This window comes from Coregonus clupeaformis, unplaced genomic scaffold, assembly GCF_020615455.1.
Source record: "Coregonus clupeaformis isolate EN_2021a unplaced genomic scaffold, ASM2061545v1 scaf0505, whole genome shotgun sequence".
NCBI lineage: Eukaryota > Metazoa > Chordata > Actinopteri > Salmoniformes > Salmonidae > Coregonus > Coregonus clupeaformis.
The window spans coordinates 176,717-190,594 of NW_025533960.1; positions in this window are offsets into that span (position 1 = coordinate 176,717).

Below are 13,878 nucleotides of genomic sequence, written 5' to 3' on the forward strand. Positions count from 1 at the left end.
AACAAAGCGAGAATATTACAAAAATGACTTCAGCAGGCAGCACATTACAGATAATGCTCTGAGAGACAACAATATCTTCAGTCCCAAATATCTTACTAAATGTTCCACTACAATAGATTTGATTTAGTCATTCAGTCACGGGAGGCTGTTTTATGCCAGAATATTAAACGTGTCTAATAATTAAAAGGTTCTGCTGAACTTCCCTTTGATTAATTCATATGATTAATATGCCAAGGTGGCAGCTCATTGTTTAGCTCTTGACAGACTATTATAGCAACAAAGCAATAATCCCTACAATAATCCTTCCTCCTAATGCAGAACAGATAGATTATTATGTAGCTCTGAGGATTCCTCTTGTTTCTTATAAAGTTAGACATTGTCTATAGAGCTCACCAGCTTGTAGTCCTAAAAATCAGAAATGAGTTACCTCTGGTTCATTCAGCCATTTCTATGTGGAAAATTAATGGAGAAAGAATGGGGTTTTGGGATAAACGCCAAAAAATAAGGTCTGTGGTAAACACAGGCTTAGGAGATCTTATACGTTTGTTCTGTGAGATAATATCTGTCAGTTAACATGACCTTTATGAATTATGAAGCCTTTATGTGCTTGTGCTTTAAATTATATAAACGCAAAAATTCACAAAAAGTGACGTTAACTGATGAAGATGATCTCATAGAACAAAACATATAAGATCTCCTAAGCCTGTGTTTAACATAGACCTTATTTTCGGCATTTATCCAAAACCCTCAAAAAAAACATTCATTTCCCCATAGGCTTTGACCAACGAGGCATTGGCGGAGAGACGCTATTGCTATTTCTCTCTATACCTTCCAGACTCTATATAGGGGGGGGGGAACTGAATAAACAAGTACACAAGAGTCCATCCACTTCAGGAATATTATTTTATTTGTATTTTTATAAATCAACATATCAGATAATTTCTTCCTTAACCATCACATTCCTAATCCCCTTTCAGATTCCCCTTTCTCTAGTAGAACTTTGAATCTCAAAGACCGTGTATGATCGGGATACTTTACAGTATGCAAAGAGACAAAACTGCCTATCACCATGCTGTATCCACGCTCCAGAGATTAAAACCCAGGAGTGGAAGGAGGGTTTATACTTTCCGCATGGACACCTCTCTGAATTGAAACTCCTATCTGCTCACCTTGCAATAGACTACAGGTTACCCCATCGCTGCAGAAAGTTAATTTGAAAGTTAATATATCTGCCGCATTACCCAAAGCAACGGTGGAATGAGTATCCTGTCACAGAAAATGGCAGAATAGTATGCATACTGTATATAGTGTGTGAAGTCTGAGTGGACTGCACAGTACGGTTACAGGAGTTAAAATGTATGATAACTATAGCGCGTTTAACGGAAAAACGAAGATGAAATTAATAAACACATGATTAAACAAATACGACAACACAAATAGATGTTTCTGTTTTGTGGGGAAGTAAACAGAATACCCAAAAACTTTAAATGCATTCGAGAATCAACCACAACACTGTACATTTCTATGCCTGAATCTCCATCATATTTTATCAAGCAAAACTCAATGACATATTTCCAATATCTGAAAACTGCCTGCATCATTTCAGACGCAACATATATAGCAGTATTAATCGCCCATAACTCGGAAAACAAAAACAAACAATCTTCATAGTAGTAACCAATAATCAATGTTAGATACAGTGACACAAAAATACAGACCTACAGAAACACACAACCCACACAAGCACCCCACACACACAAAGAACCCAAGCACCTGGAGTGGAGTATTGGGATTTGGCCTTTGAACCTCCTCCGGATCAAGCAGCAAAGGCCCACGGTCCCCGTGGGCCTGGGAGCCATCCAGAAACACAGCCATGCCTAACAGGGTTGTTTGTTGCTCCCTAGGCAGTCTTTTGCCCCTTAGGTGGCCCTGTTGCCCCTAGGCTCTCTTTTAGCCTGGAGAGTCTAGGAGGCACTGCACTTCCCCTCCCCTCACTCTGGTAAGTACCAGACAGGACTAGGGCAGACCCTCCCCCTTCCCTCACATTCAACTTTGGGAGATGAGCAGGGAGAGGGATGACGGGGAGTGAGGGGAGTAGGCTGATGACAGGGAGGAGGAGGGAGGAGGAGGGTGATGCTCGGGCATGTTGATCCAGATGGTAAAAGTTGTAAATGAATAGTAGAAAAATAGCCACCTCAGATGTCATGAGCTTCGCCAGCCGGTACTTTTATATGAATGCTAAAAACGAACAAACGTATCCAGCGGTAGCCAACCTCACCCCCTCCTTGGGACCCTCAGTGATCTGTGGAGATATATACACACACACACACATGCGCGCACACACACACACACACACACACACACACACACACACACACACACACACACACATCCAATGACGATCACCTTGGACAACAAATGCATTAGAAACAGAAACATACCATTCACACTAATTTAAAGGATTATATTGTCCATTGCTGTGATGGTGCCACAGTTACCCCAGTGTACATTAGGTAAACTTATAATTCACAGGCACACTAGCTGGAGAGGTGTTTCCTGTGTCAGCAGCCCAAGACTATTCCACCAGTCCCCCATCAGACCTCCCTAATCCTGGGGGTAATTATTGTCCTGACATGCACCAGTGGCTCCCCGGCTGGGGGACTCTAGCACTACGACTGTAGAAGCGCCACAGCACTTAGTGTCCATGTCTACTATCATTCAGGCACTGAGCTAAATCTGGCCGGTTATATGAAACTTAGCACCTCTCAGAAAGAGAGGGGAGATTGAAGTAATTGTATATTCATTATACATACGGCAAGAAAATGAGTAAGAAAAGTAGGATGTCGTGAAAATACAAACCAGACGGTATAACTTACTAGTGGACCTCTGTCTCCCCTCAGTGAAAGTGAACGCAATCCAGATATTTTAAAACCAAAACCTGACAGATGAGTATCACTGAGTTTCCCTGAAACCCAGAGGGACAACATCGTGAGACTTCGGGAACGCTTATGGGAAACAGAAAACAGACCAGGCCGGAGTTTGGGGTTTGAGAAGTAATGAGAGAAGTGAAAAACCATTGTGTAATTTTCTCGAAATCTAAAGATAAAATAGATTGAGTAATGTTCTAAGTAGTTGAACATGTTATTCCTCCAACCTCATGAAAGTGATAAACTGACACATTTTCATTTGTCAAAAACAATTTGATATCGAAGAGTGCCTTGATTTGACAGAGATGCAGTTAAGCGCGAGACGACGCTAGACCTAATTACATGTTTCTAACATGAGCTTAGTTAGCCAACGTAGGAATAGTATAAGTGATTGGGATTTAATTGGAGAAGCAGTTTTAGCTATCTTCATACTGTACTGTCTTTGATAGTATGCTGTAGTAGAACAACGCCAGATGAGAAACCGGTTCTTAGGCCTATACTGGCCCCCTGTGGCATGTATTGGGGGTGGTGGTTTACCTCAAATGAACCAAGCCCATCTTGAACTAAATATAGACCCATTTCCCGGACGAGATGAAAAGTTGACATAAATCAGAAAGGGGTTTGTTTATAATGAAGTGAATATGAACACATCCAACTTCAGATGCAGCTCATGTAAGTTAGATTACATTCTACGGGTTGAAATGGAGATTTGGGCACTAATAAGCCTAAATTGGGACACAGGCTGTACAGCAACATCTATCAATGAATCAGAGCTGAGGCTCAAGTGCGATTCAGAGCTCTGTATGGGTTTTGACTGACAGACGTTCTGAACTTCTGAGCACCGCGCGCAACAAGAAGTTGAGAGTATTGTGGGCTTGTATCACCCGCCTGGTACGGCAACTGCACCGCCACAAAGGGCTTCAGAGGGGTGGTTGCTTCTGCCCAACGCATCACCGGGGCAAACTACCTGCCCTCCAGGACACCTACAGCACCGGAGGTCACAGGAACCCAAAAATATAAGGACAACAACCACCCGAGGCTATGGCCTGTTCACCCCGTATCATCAGAAGGCGAGGTCAGTACAGGGTGCATCAAAGCTGGGAGAGAGACTGAAAAACAGTTTATCTCAAGGCCATCAGACTGTTAAATAGCCATCACTAGGTGGCTTCGCACCGGTTACATAACCCCCTGCACCTTAGAGGTTGCTGTCCTATATACATAGACTTGGAATCATTTGGAATTAATAATGGAACACATATATAATAAATTTTGCTTTTATCATCTCATATGTATATATACTGTATTCTTATTCTACTGTATTTTGAGTTGTGACGAATTGCTCGTCAATATTATATTTTTAATTCCATTATTACTTTTTAGATTGTGGTATGTGGTGTGTATTGTTGTGAATTGTTAGATATTACTGATTTGATTTTGAAGATTAGCCATCCTTCCTGCTAATTTAGCAATTTTTGCTAATGTTTTGTTGTCTGAGTGAGGGACAGGTAAATTAAGAGGACTAAATGTAATTTGATAGATGAGACATTGAGGATTATAATAAATACTGCTTGATGTATAAAGCAAAACACCATCAAATGTGTAGGTATTAATTTCATATCATAAAACTCATGTAGATACAGTGTAACGTATGATCAGTGTGGTTGATGGTACAAGATGAGGGTGTATACCCTGGGTTGTTCTGAAATAGAATGAGCCTGGTGTTTGTCTATTGTGAAGAAAATTGGCGCTGAACACGACCTGAATGCACATGACTTTATGCACAATAAAAATCACAATCTATTTTCTCTGAATTGCCTTGTGAAAACCTAACACTGTAAGATTTTATTTTATAACTTAGTAGTCATGTTGGCAATAGAACAAGATTTCAAATTAGTCCCACTTGACCCAGATTGCGATTTATAACGGGCCTTTTTTGTATTGCGTAAAACAACAGTAATTGTGTGATGGCGGGGATGAGGGCCATGTTCAAATGAAAATGAACTACAAGTGTGTTGTCTAGTTCCTCAACGGCACAGCTAGAGAGTCAGAAAAGACCTGAAGATTAATATGAAATGTGACACTTTGGAGAGGGAGGTGGCACCTCAATCAAACCCCTTAGTCCCTCTCACTAAACCATCATTTTTTTGTCTTAGTAAGCTGCACACCACATTTTAGGAAATTAAATGTTACTAAATGATCAGAGTATTTTCAGATTTGTTATCAACAAATGCGGCAGAAAGTAAAGTAAATGTAAAATGACATAAAATCAACAGGTAATGTTGGATTTAGTTTGTGTAGGTGAACTGTGTGTTCAACTTTGGTTAAATTTTCCATAATCTCCAAACTGTTTCCCTTTTAATTGCTAACATGTTATGTATTTATATTTTTTTGTAAGAAATATTTCAATTTATCCCTATCCATTTAGGCCAATTCCTACAAGTCTAAAGGTTTAACAAACAGTAATAAAGATAGTTATCCTCAATATTAGATGTAGGATGATTGATTACCTAGCAAGTTAGTAAGCGTTGAGCTGAGGCAAGCTAAAATATAAAATGAGAGATAGATAAAGCCAAAAGAAGTTAATATACTCGTGGAGGATAGTAATAGTTTGTGTGTTTATATGGCATTACTCACCCGACATCAGTGTATAGCTATTCTGCTACAGGGCTTTTGATGCAAGCATGAGTATGTTAACATGACATTTGCTTGTAAACAAAACATATTTAGGTAGGTATAAATCAAAGCTCGGGACATAATACATTTTTATTATCATTTTTGATGGATAATGTATTGTGTTATTCCCATACAGCTGAAAATGTCAACAGATGTGTGGCTCCGGAGCAGGGCCTATGACTCAGCTCGTAAAAAATGTATGGATACAAACTTGAAACCATTTAGCAGGGGTGAAACTCCTGGACAGCAGTTGTGATTCAGCCTGATAGTCATTCCATGTTGTCTCATTTAACTTTGATGTCCTGTTTTTTAGGATATATGCTTTGTTAACATGCTTCAGCACAATTTTTTTATTTGATTGGGCGCATTTAGTTAGGCAATTTTGATCTGAGAAACCTGCATGATGTAAAAAGTTTCCATCTCATTACATTAGTCATACATTTTATCTCCAGCCTGTAGGCTGGCAGAAAAGGCACATACTCTTTCTAACATGCTATATTTGCTAAAAAATGTAGGTGGAGCGCCGCAGATGCATCTACACATCCTGAGAGGCGCGCTGGGAAGGAAAGATAAATATTTTGCATCCCTGATTTTGACAAAGCGGGCACTGCTTATCACGGGGCGGGATCAGCGTCACCTAAAAAGCCCATATGCCACTGGTTGAGAGAAATGTATTGTTTTGGGGCAGAATTATGAGGTTTTTTATGTGTTGTTGGAGGTAATTTGGTAGTAGTAGAAAATGCCGCATTGGAGTCTAATCCTGCCTCCATGAGCGTGGCCGGGCCTGGGCCTGAGAATGAAAGAAAAAGTAAATCAAATTAGAAAATGGGTAATACTGGTTTAAAGAGCTTGGTGTATTGGTGGATCAGTGATCTGAAAAATTAAATAACAATGTAAATGTACAGATCAAACTGCCAAGCCTTTGCAGAATGCTGTGGTAACAGTGGAAAATCAACAGATCATGTAGTAGCATCAAACACCCACTAGATGGAACTCTTGAACTACCACAAAAGTAAGATTATTAATTTTATAAATTGAAGGTGAACACACAGTTTATTAATTATGCTCCGTAGCTGCAGTAGGAAGGAATACACCATTAATGCAGAGGAGTGGAGATCCAAACCTCTTACAGGCGGCAGGTAGCTTAGTGGGTAAGAGCGTTGAGCCAGTAAATCGAAAGGTGCTAGTTTAATCCCCGAGGCCGACTAGGTGAAAAATCCGTCGATGTGCTTGAGAAGGGCACTTAAAATGAAGTCGTCTGGATAAGGGATCTGCTAAAGACTAAAAATGTAATGTAAATGTTACAAACACAGCACCCTGAATAGGCCCACACGATAGTAGGGATAATTCAGTAAGTGGATCCTGCTGAGAATGCACTGTAAACCAGAGTTACATGAAGGGGTGTGATGTATGATCAGACTCTGAAGTGGACACACTAGTAGGGAGAGGGTATGGACTCTGCTCACTGCTTGGTTTGTAGTGTGCACAGGGTTGTTGACTTGACAGTGGAGGCTGCCTCCAACCTCAACCTGAAACTACAGGCCAGAATGAACTAAGGACTGGACAGAATTACACTCCCCCCCCTAATCAATATCAACACAGTTACAGCTACTGCAGTCACAGAACTCAAAGTAAAGAATAATTGTAGGTGAAGAAGAAGGGACAGCATATTATCAGAAAATCTTGAAACATAACATGGAAGGGTCCTCCCGTGTCTGTGAAGAAGTAAACGAGGGAGGTTATAGTAGCTAATCAAGCAAAATAAGGTGTAGGCTAAGTGTGCATTCTTATTCACAAATAGCTGAATTTTAATTCAATGGCACAGATGCTGCCTGCAGGACAACACAGAGATGCACTCCCTTTGACACATCACAACTTCCTCACAGACAGCTGTAGGATTCAGTTCAGAATATGTAACGAGTTCCCTCCATTCCAATATACATCTACTGCATGCTCCATTCAACACGCAGCAATACACACAAGGTTGGAGGTGTTTAAGCAGAACGCACTCCGGTCCATTTGCTCCTTGTCAACATCAAAATGTATGAATTGCTTTACTTAAACAGTTCTGAATCTCTTGTTTGCCTCGATTATATAGATCGATTAAATCAGGTATTCCTCAAAACATGTATTCATTACAAAGCCATAGAAACACCTCTTGCATGCATCACGCAGATAGGTATCTGCAGATAAGTGAGTGAGGAAGAAAAGGCACTAGAAACTGCCTGCTCTTTCCCCTCCCCTCACTATCCTATCTGCATTCAGGTTCATCAATACTTTGAACTTAATATTAGGTGTAGCTGCAATACTGATCTCCTCAATCATAATGCAGGGACAGGGATGGGGAGAGAGGGAGTAATAGCCCATCCAACATCCAACCCGCTCCGAGGCTCCGAAAGACACCCTACCCTACCTAGTGCACTACTTTTTGAAGGGGACCATAGGGTTCTGGTCACTGGCGTAACGAGTTTCTTTGGAACCACCGCAAGGTAGAGTTTTTGAATGGAGCCACTTACATCAATGATAGGCTGTGGTGAAATATTAGCTAATGGATAAATGTTTTTTAGGCCTATTTGGTCTTATTTTCTCATGTTAAGCTAAATCTTCACGAACTATACACGGTGTCGCAAGGTATGATTCTCCTGAAATTATTGTTCAGTAAATTAAAGTTGGAAATTCAAACATTGCAGATTGTAAAATACATTTTAATACAACGGCATATAAATTAGCAACCAATGAGAATGTCAGTATCAGATGACCTTTTCCAGAGCTTCTCTATACGGTTAATGCTGTAACGTGTTGAGGCCGGGTAATAAGGAGAATGAGAGGCTAATTAAATGTTACAGAACTGCTGGGTTTGGAGCACCACTCCTTCTGCCCAGTTTCTGATGTTGCTACGGAATCAAGCTGTTTTCACCATTCTGTACGGGAGAGATCGCTTTTCTAAACTAAAACTCTACCTAAGAACAAACATTAAGCTCTTGGTTGATATGTGCTTTTGAACACCTGAGTAAGCTCCACTCATTTTAAATTTTAGTATTTTAGCAGACGTTTAGAGCTGACCTAAGGTGCTAGTGAGTGCATTACATTATTTTTTTCATACCCGGGGAAAATAACCCACAACCGTTGCAAACGCCATGCTTCTACTGAACTGAGCTGCATCCCTGACAGCAACATTCCCCCCCCTTAACTGGGAGACACTGGGCCAATTGAGCACCGCCCCATGGGTCTCCCGGGTCACGGCAAGCTAACAGAGCCTGGATTCGTAAAGGATCTCTAGTGGCACAGTTAGCACTGCAATGCAGTGCCTTAGACCACTGCGCCACTTGGGAGGTAGGACTCATAGCACTGGCGCCGTCGTAGCCTTGACCACGGCATTTGTTCACCGATATCCCCTTACTTTCAATCAATTATTTATATTTCAAGGTCTGAGGCACTTTGATCAGTATATTCTTGAAGTACAAAAAACAAATATAGTTGAAGTGGAAGTTTACATACAACTTAGCCAAATAATTTAAATTTACGACATTTAAAGTAAAAATTTGTCTTAGTCAGTTAGGATACCACTTTATTTTAAGAATGTGAAATGTAGAATAATAGAGAATGATTTTTTTCAGCTTTTATTTTATTTTTTTTCATCACATTCCAGTGGGTAGAAGTTTACATACACTCAATTAGTATTTGGTAGGATTGCCTTTAAATTGTTTAACTTGGGTCAAATTTGTAGCTTCCTTAAGCTTCCCCACAATAAGTTGGGTGAATTTTTGGCCCATTCCTCTACAGACTTGGTGTAACTGAGTCAGGCTTTGTAGGCCTCCTCTGCTTCCTCACACGTTTCAGTTTGCCCACACATTTTCTATAGGATTGAGGTCAGGGCTTTGTGATGGCCACTCCAATACCTTGACTTTGTTGTCCTTAAGCCATTTTGCCACAACTTTGGGAAGTATGGTGGGGTATGTCATTTGGAAGACCCATTTGCGTAACAATTTAACTTCTGACTGATGTCTTGAGATGTTTTCAATATATCCACATATTTTTTCCTTCCTCATGATGCCATCTATTTTGTGGAAGTGCACCAGTTTCCGAGCAAAGCAACCCACAGCATGATGTTGCCATCCCCGTGCTTCACGGGGTTGGGATGGTGTTTTTTGGGCTTGCAAGCAAGACCCCTTTTCCTCCAAACATAATGATGGTCATTATGGCTCAAACAGTTTATTTTTGTTTATCAGACCAGAGGACATTTCTCCAAAAAGTACTATCTTTTTGTCCCCATGTGCAGTTGCAAAACCGTAGTCTGGCTTTTTATGGCGGTTTGGGAGCAGGGTTTGCTGACGTTTAGGTTATGGTGAAGATTTACTGTGGATATTGATACTTTGTAATTTTCAGCATCTTCTTAATAATTATATAATAATATGCCATTTAGAAAACGTTTTTATCCAAAGCGACTTACAGTATGCGTGATAATATTTTTTGTTATGGGGGTCCGGGATCAAACTCCCACTACCCTAGGCGCCCGAGGGTCTACCAGCTGAGCAGAGGACCACAAGGTCCTTTGCTGTTGTTCTGGGATTGATTTGCACTTTTAGCACCAAAGCACGTTCACCTCTTGGAGACAGAACGCGTCCTTCCTGATCGTGGTATGACGGCCGCGTGGTCCCATGGTGTTTATATCATGTGGAAATGTTTGAATGATGAAGGTATGTAGGCGTTTTGGAAATTGCCAAGTGAACCAGACTTGTGGAGGTTATAATGGTTTCTGAGGTTTGGCTGATTTCTTTGATTTTTAGATGTATGCAAAGAGGGCACTGAGTTTGAAGGTAGGCCCTTGAAATATATCCACAGGTACACTCTCCAATTGACTCAAATGATGGCATATCAGAAGCTTCTAAAGCCATGACATAATTTTCTGGAATTTTCCAAGCTGTTTAAAGGCACAGTCAACTTAGTGTATGTAAACTTCTGACCCACTGGAATTGTGAACAGTGAATTATAAGTGAAATAATCTGTCTGTAAACAATTGATGTCATGCACAATGCTAGATGTCCTAACCGACTTGCCAAAAAACTATAGTTTGTTAACAAGAAATGTGTGGGAGGGTTGAAAAACGAGTTTTAATGATCAAATCCTAAGTGTATGTAAACTTCCGAATTTCAACTGTACTTTTAGCTTCTAGTGCATATGGAAAAAAAAGGTATAGTAATGATTTTTTGGAGGGATAAGCAAAAAAGAAGCAGATCGGCGACAGGGGGTGTCCGGTACGCTCAGTGGTAAAAGTAGTAGTGCACTACATAGGGAATAGGGTGCCATTTGGGACACAGCCACAGAGGGTAAGGCTGTGGGGCAGGTTGGTCAGGCAGAACCATATAGTGCAAGGTAATATGGTACACTAGTGATTCATTTGATGTTTTATGTTGTTTAGGTATTTCCAGGATAGAGAGAGACTGTGGTCACGAGTGACAATGGTTTGAAAACCCAGAGTTGGTAGAGTTTTAAGAGTAAACAGTTTACAGAGTATAGTGAATTAAGGAAATCTGATTTTAAATGTTTTTATAAAAAAATTCGTGGGAGCTACATGCAAAATAGCTACTGCACTAGCACAAAAAATACTGATATAGGAACCATGAGAGAATTCCACAGTGTAAAGTTTGAGAGGAGCACACAGTTCTTTTGAGGATGGCCCCCGTAAAGGTTGATAGAGCATTACGTCCCTAACCAGACCACAGAATGAGAGCGAATGAGAGGATGAATAACATTTTGGTGGGTTGAAGGTTAAAGCATACTTGAATATTGTATTGTTTGTGGAGCTGAGCCAATTTCCTGAGGGAGTAGTTCCTGGTGAACCAGGCCTGTAGCGCCTCCCCCCCGCCTCCAGTACACTTGTCCAAACGCTTCCAGTTTTATGCCTCTTAAATGAGGCAGATATTACCCATCATCACATCAACACAACTCATGTATGGGAATCAAAATAAATTCCTAGAGTGCAATAGTGAGACAGAGCGCGAAGTACACAACCAGTGATGTTGACTCACCGTCAGAGTGTTTTTGCTTGGATAGTCTGATGATGAGCAGTCTGGGGGTGGCGATTTTAAACATGTGGATTTGAACATTTCATTACAGTTATTAATGGAATTAACGTTACATTGTATTTGTTGAAACCTCCCGCTTGTTTTAAGCCTATAGTGTTTGTTTTCAATTACACTGTTTACAAACAAAGGAGTAAAACAAGCTTAGGCTTTGAGTTTGGATTGGGTAAGACAACTGAACTAAGCTCATGAGGAATTTATAATATATTATCAAATCATTTTCAAATATGTGAATTAGTCAAAGATTGATGCAGCAATCACAGATGACACCTTTAACAATCTGGTTTACGATATTGAGCTGATGCACAGGCCCCATTAAATCACAGAGGTAACAGTTTTACAGAGAATGAGTCCCCTTGTGACACAAACCAGTTTTACTGCACTCTGTAGTGAAACGTATGACTGAATATATTATTATGGATTTAGCTTTCATGCACAAGAGTAAAATATCTATTCATCTGTTCACCTCTGGTAACATCCCGTTTAAATGATGATGGCACACTGATGGAGATATATGGCTATAGATTGTCTGCATAGTTATATCTGAAATACTGCATTGCTGCAACAGTAAAAACAAAAATATATATATATATGTTTTATTGTCACATACACTTGATAGGTAACGTGGAAATGTGTTGTTTCACAGGGTCAGCCATAGTAGTACAGCGCCCTGGAGCAAATTAGCTAAGTGCCTTGCCTGGGTGGGGGCACATTGACCGATTTTTCACCATGTCGGCTGGGTATTCGAACCAGCGACTTTCGGTTATAGCCCAACGCCTAAAGCTTCAATAACACCATTATATTGTATTGATAATACACTACCACTATGTCTGGTGGAATCATCATAGGATAGGCCTACATCCATATCCTGACTGTACATAGATAATGCATAATCGATTGTTCATACACTGTAACGGAAAACTGTAATTTTATAGTGAGAATGCTGTACCAATTTAACTCCTATGTGGTTATAGTGGCCCCATCAATTTGTATACTGTAGGGGACAGAATGGGAGTGGCAGCAAGTTCTAAACTCCAAATGGCTGGAGCATTTGCTGTGTCCTTTGTTCTGTTTTGCCCCTGTAGTTGCTGTCAGTTTGAAGCCTTCGCTAAGGCCTCTACTGCCACCAAATAATTCATTAATATGGTGTAATGTGTAAACACTTTACCTAGCTGCCAACCTGCTTGCACCAATCCCTTGTAATTGGCAGTCAAATACTGTGAAATACAAACCTCTCTCCCTCAATGAATTTCATCCATCCATTCATTCATTCATTCTGACTACGTGTAGATTTACTTTTTTATAGTATAATACAGTCAAATTTACAGTATTGTACGTGTAATACACAGTACTTGCTTTTGATACGTATTTATATTACAGTAGGTGTACTGTAATATGAAATACAGAATTTTACTTACTACACTCGAGCTGCCTGTAAGCTACTGTGAAAATCATGTTAACCCCTTTAGTGTAGATACATGCATAACCGATTCAAGGCAACACAGTAGGGCGATGCCTGCCCTGCACACTATATCTCACTAGTGCACAGATCAGCATGTTCCTATCGGGGTGGGGGAGGGGGACATTCTACAGGGCCAGATGGTGCTTTTCCTGCAATTAATCTGTTTTTCCAAAATAATTTCCAAGAGAAGAGATTAAGATTTGTGGATTATATACTAGGCCTACTGTATGAAGGATGAACACCTGCAGCGGGGATGGCAGAATAAATTAATCCACACAGAAATAAATAATCTTGCCATGAAGAAATAATAGAGAGATCCAGGAGGATGCTCGCCGCACTGCATCAGAATGCCTTAACATCCTGGTTGCTCATTTATAAATGATTAGGTGGAAAACGGTGTAGCCAACAGCCATCACTCCTAATCTGTGATACCAGGAATAATGAATACAGTGGGAACTGAATCATGGTAAAAAATAGGAAGGAATACCACAGCATTAAACCTTTTTATTTAACTTCTTAGGCCTCTTTTACACAACACCAGAATAACCTCACAGAGAAGACTCTGAATTTATGTTAATGTATTTTCTGTGTTAATTCTGTGTTCTTTTTGTGGGATCTTTCCTCTCTGAGTTCACTAACATCAGGGGAAAAACAAGTCCTTGCAGGGTAGGAGTACAGTAATCTCACTTCACAGGTGGTGGAGAATTAACCCTTTTGTCCTTTTACTGCAGTG